This window comes from Gossypium hirsutum, chromosome A06, assembly GCF_007990345.1.
Source record: "Gossypium hirsutum isolate 1008001.06 chromosome A06, Gossypium_hirsutum_v2.1, whole genome shotgun sequence".
Taxonomy (NCBI): Eukaryota; Viridiplantae; Streptophyta; class Magnoliopsida; order Malvales; family Malvaceae; genus Gossypium; species Gossypium hirsutum.
In genome coordinates this window covers 122,054,643-122,060,672 of record NC_053429.1, presented here as the reverse complement: position 1 = coordinate 122,060,672, position 6,030 = coordinate 122,054,643, and the positions used below count along the sequence as shown (strand labels likewise).

The 6,030-nt window shown below is 31.5% G+C and overlaps 1 pseudogene; it reads left to right on the top strand.

Annotated features, from left to right (window-relative positions):
- The first annotated feature begins 1,324 nt into the window (after positions 1-1,324).
- Positions 1,325-4,364, top strand: LOC121230751 (elongation factor 1-alpha-like; annotated as a pseudogene).
- Positions 4,365-6,030: the final 1,666 nt, after the last annotated feature.

The following is a 6,030-nucleotide window of genomic DNA, read 5'->3' as shown; positions in this document are numbered from 1 at the left end:
TTTAATTTTCTATCTTTCCAATTTTATTTCCATTCTACCAAACAAAGCCTTAGTTCTAAAAATCTCAACATTTACGCAACAATAGATGTCTTAGATTTCACCTTAGAAGCAAGCTCCGCTTTGATGCGGAAACCCAACATCTAGCACACAAGAATTCAAGAAGTTGGAATTACAAATTAAAGAAAAAAGAATTGAAAGAGGATCAAATTGATAAGAGAATAAAGTTTTATGGCCATTGATTGTAATTTGGCCCAAAAAGTTTACTTTTGGCTTGCGCATCTAACCGGGAGAGTGTAGGTAAGAGAAAAAATTATTATTATTATTTTTTAATTTATAGGGGAAAGGGCTAAAAACAATTCAAAAGAATAGAATTAAATTAAAGGAATTAAATCAAAAGATAAATAATTTATCTTAGGAAATCCTTAATGAACTCTAGATTAAAAGTTCAATGATTGATCCTTGTGTGCTGACCTGATTGTCATGTTGTTTATCGTCCTAAATGTGGTTTGAGTTCAAATCGTGTTAGTTACATTATTGTTAAGGTTTTACTCTTCTCTTATAATTCACAAAAAAATTCCATATATAATTGCACTCAAATTTTAATTTTTAGAAATATTGTGTCTGATATAATTGGACTAGCCAAATTTATATAAGTATTTAAATGATAAAATTTAAAATAAATATAAACTCTTAAGAAAGTAATATAAATATACACTAACAATTTAATTATGAAACTTTATTTAACCAATAAACAAAAAATTAAACACTCTTAAAACTAATTAAATATTTAGTTTTACAAATTTTATATAATTGAATATCTAATTAAATGAAATAAATATTTAATATATTAAACAAACTTTTAAGTAATATAAAATTCTAAAATTTAAGTCTAAAACATATCAATAGGTGGTTAAAAGGACTTTAAAAACCTTCAACTAAAAAACCCGTATTAACTCGTATAAGAATTTATGCTCGTGCAATCTTCATTAAATATAGAATATTATAATAGATCGAGTAAACATTATAATATTTTAAAATATTCAATAAATTTATTTATCTTTACTTAAAAAAATTATTTATCTATTTCCATAACTAAATTATATTCAACAAAAAATTTATTGGCGCCCATACAAAAACATTTTGCTATCTATTTTCACGTCATGCCCCATGTAGTGAAAAACTGAAGGACATAACTGTCAAAATGGATCTTAAATGAGGGTATTTTAGGGAAACAAAAGATGTTCGAAACTTAGTGGCTTATAAAACTGAAACGACAGGCTAATGCAAAAACCCTTATCAGCCGCTGGGGTTTTAGCTTCAAGTCTCTCTCTCTCTCTCTCTCTATCTGTTTCCTCTAAGGTTCGATTCTTAGATCTTAAGTTTACTGAAATCGTCTTCGGTTCTTTTTTTTTTATCTATTAATTCATTTGTTGTGTATTTCCTGGATTTTGAATCTTTCGTTTTTTTCGTTGTTACTGTTTCCTCTTTTTTTTTTCTTTTTTTTTATAATTTGATGTTTTAGGATCTTATTTGCATTTTTATGTTAGTTTCGAAGATCTATATAATGTTTATTTTTTGAATTATGATATAAATCATTTGTTTGTGTTTCCTAGATTTTGAATCTTTCGTTTTGTTCGTTGACTCGTTGTTACTGTTTCCTCTTCCTTTTTTTTTATAATATGATGTTTTAGGATTTTATTTGCATTTTTATTTTAATTTCGAAGATCTATATGATGTTTATTTTTTATGATTTAATCCATTTGTTTGTGTTTCCTGGATTTTGATTCTTTCGTTTTGTTCGTGGTTACTGTTTCCTTCTTTTTTTTAATTTGATGTTTTAGGATTTTATTTGCATTTTTATTTTAATTTCGAAGATCTATATGATGTTTATTTTTTGAATTATGATGGTTCCTTTTTTTTTTGCTTCAATTCGTTTGTGATTTGAATCTGTTATATTTTTGCTAGATTCATTGTAATGATAACAGTCGAAGATTTATTTAATAATTTTATGAGATTTTTTCTTTTTCTTTTAAGTTCGTTGTATTGAGTTTTTTGTTTTATATGAATTTTTTTATATGAATATTTTATAAAGTAAATTTGTTATTAGATTTTGTTGAGATAAAATAATTTCTATTAGTTCAGCCATTAATCAAATCATTCCTTTTTTTGTGTGTGTGTACGTTAAACTGTGAGACTGGAATCATTGTATTGTTTGTTAGGTTTGATATAATTATATAAAATTAGTAGACTATTTACAGTTTTTGTTTTTAATCTTTTTTTTTTTTGCATAAAATTACTAATAGTCAAAAGTGAATCTTGGAATCTATTATAATTGTTCTATATGAAAGTAAAATCGTTGTATTTCTTTTGGTATGGATATCGTTTGAATATTGCATCTCTATTTTTTTTTTTCAATATTTCAAACAAGAATTGAAGTAATTAAAAATTAAAATGTTTGTTTGAAAGATAAATCGCATGGCTTTGCTATTACATGGAATTGCATATTAGCATTGATATTAGAATTTGAGTCTTTCGTTCAGTTGTAATTCCCCCATGTTGACGAGGCTAAAGTAAATATTAAGATTCCGGTTTAATCTGTTCTTTGTTTCTGTTTCATTTTGTTTAATAATGTTAGTGCAGATCCTAGCTAACAGTGCATAATGGGTAAGGAGAAGGTTCACATCAACATTGTTGTTATCGGACATGTCGACTCTGGAAAGTCGACCACCACTGGTCACTTGATCTACAAGCTTGGTGGTATTGACAAGCGTGTGATCGAAAGGTTTGAGAAGGAAGCTGTTGAGATGAACAAGAGGTCATTCAAGTATGCTTGGGTGCTTGACAAGTTGAAAGCAGAACGTGAGCGTGGTATTACCATTGATATTGCCTTGTGGAAGTTTGAGACCACCAAATACTATTGCACTGTCACTGATGCTCCCGGACATCGTGACTTTATCAAAAACATGATCACCGGTACCTCTCAGGCTGACTGTGCTGTCCTTATCATTGACTCCACCACTGGAGGTTTCGAGGCCGGTATTTCAAAGGATGGGCAGACACGTGAACATGCTTTGCTTGCCTTTACTCTTGGCGTGAAGCAAATGATTTGTTGTTGCAACAAGGTAGAATTTCTTCTTCATAATTAATAGAGTTTTATTATTTGGCTTGTTTTTTTTGCTAATTGTTCTGTTCTATACAGATGGATGCCACAACTCCCAAATACTCAAAGGCAAGGTACGATGAAATCGTGAAGGAGGTTTCTTCATACTTGAAGAAGGTTGGTTACAACCCTGAGAAGATTCCATTCGTCCCTATCTCTGGTTTTGAGGGAGACAACATGATTGAGAGATCGACCAACCTTGATTGGTACAAGGGTCCAACTCTGCTCGAGGCTCTTGACCAGATCAATGAGCCCAAGCGACCCTCTGACAAGCCCCTTCGCCTCCCACTTCAGGATGTCTACAAGATTGGTGGTATTGGAACTGTCCCAGTGGGTCGTGTTGAAACTGGTATCCTCAAGCCAGGTATGGTTGTTACTTTTGGTCCCTCAGGATTAACCACTGAAGTTAAATCTGTGGAATGCACCATGAGGCTCTTTCCGAGGCTCTTCCTGGTGACAATGTCGGTTTCAATGTTAAGAACGTTGCTGTCAAGGATCTCAAGCGAGGATTCGTTGCTTCTAACTCAAAAGATGATCCAGCAAAGGAGGCAGCCAACTTCACCTCCCAAGTCATCATCATGAACCATCCTGGCCAGATTGGAAACGGATATGCTCCTGTCCTTGATTGCCACACCTCCCACATTGCTGTCAAGTTTTCAGAAATCTTGACCAAAATCGATAGGCGATCCGGTAAGGAGCTTGAAAAGGAGCCCAAGTTCTTGAAGAACGGCGATGCTGGATTGATTAAGATGGTTCCCACCAAGCTCATGGTTGTGGAAACCTTTTCCGAGTATCCCCCACTCGGTCGTTTCGCTGTGAGAGACATGAGGCAGACAGTTGCTGTTGGTGTCATCAAGAATGTGGAGAAGAAGGATCCAACTGGAGCAAAGGTAACCAAGTCCGCTGCCAAGAAGAAGTGAACCGAACAAATTTTGGGTGATTCAAAAAACCTCTATTATAGTGACTACAATAGAACTTTAGTTGTGTCCTTAATCCGAACTATAGTTACATGTTTTGATTGTTATCGTTTTGAGTTGTCACCGTCTTCTGGAGGATCTTGTTCACAGAACTGGGTTCTTGATAGACGGTGGTGAGGCTTAAATGATGTCTTTTATGTGCTCTTATTTTCCATTATTACATTCGCAAAACTTTGTAGGTCATTTCCTGGATTCTTCTTGAATGGTTTAATCAATATTTTATATCATTCTAAATTGTTTTTCATTTGTATTATCTCCATGATCCTTTTTACCGTATTAGAATACTCTGTTATTGATTATATATGAAGAAAATTTACCTCAATTAAGGGTGTAATTGAGTCGAGTCCAAGTAGAAAGAAGCTTGAGTTTAGACTCAGTTTTGGAACCCGTTTTGAGTTTCTTTTATGGCGGTTTAATCTAAGATTCAAAATTAGTATTTAAATTGGTTCGGTTAAGGATGGTTTCTATCATTGGGCTTCGGAGTCGGATCTAAGTAGAAGTTCGAGTTTAGGCTGAGTTTGATATTTTGTGATAATAAATAAAATGATCTGTTTAAGTCAGTTTGATTAGGTTTGTTTGTATAGTGAATGGAAAATTCCAAAGCTCAATTTCGGTATTAGTTAAAATAATAATTTATCTTAAAAATAAAGAATTTTAATTAAGTTCATGAGTTATTTAAGCTGAATACATATATGGGAAATTTTTCTCTTTTTCTGCTTTTAATATTTTAGATTATATTAATATGATTGGGGTATGACATATGTCGTATAAGTTACAGTAAAAATATACAAAAATTATTATAAAATTAATGAGACATTTATCACATTTTTAATCATGTCGTGGAGTATAAGAACTTCGTTTATTACTTGTTTTGCTTCTTATATTGAAAATTAAGTTTTTATACAATGAGGAAGATCAACCCAACTTGGATCTTTTCCTACTTCATGGGTTCACAAGGTTGTCATTGATAACATTCGAAATTCTAGTATCCAACACAGAGGATTATAGAAATTCCTCTGTCAGCTCAATAGAATTATTCCATTTGAGATACAACACCATGGGACACATGGCCAACACAACATAAATCTTATCACAAAAAAATCTTAAAAGCCATTCATGAGTATTATGAAGCTATTCCAGACCCATTAGAATGGTCCCAAGACTACCCATGGCATTGCAGTCAAATCAATCTTTCAAAGTTGGAAATTCATGATGAAGAAGATAAGGATGAAATAGATGAAATGACTGATCACAGTGAATATTCTATAGATAGTGTTCAACTTCCCCATTTAAATTTCAACAGTTGAAATAACTTTTTATGAGAATCTTTATTTTTTCTTGTATCATAAATAATAGAGTGTGCTGGTGTGTACTGTTTATTATTGTTTATTGTTCTTTATGTACTGTTGAAATCGTCCAGCTCATATTCTCCTTCAGCTAGAGCATGGCTTGTAAGATCATCGAATTTTCCCTTAATAAAAATATCAGTATATTTTATTATCCATGGCTTTCTAAATTCTCTGTTTCTCTAGATCTTCTTCTTATCAGAAGTCCAGTGAATGAGTTAACAATGAATTGCAATATAGTATGCTCTGTGCTTGTCATTTATAAATCCTGCACATCAAAAATATTAAAATTCTGATTCATATTAAAATTCTGATTCATGATAACAATATTTTTGAGGATTAAGTTAGTGTCTGGAATTAAACATATTTGCTCATCATTTTAGCCACGCCATCATTTCTATTTAAGAAAATAGAGGGTTAAAGTAAGAATTTCATTATAATGGACGAATATGTGAATAAATAAAATATATTTTAACAAAAATATCAAAATACAAACATAATAAACGAAATGGAAAACAAGAAAAAACAATCGAAAAATAATAAAAAA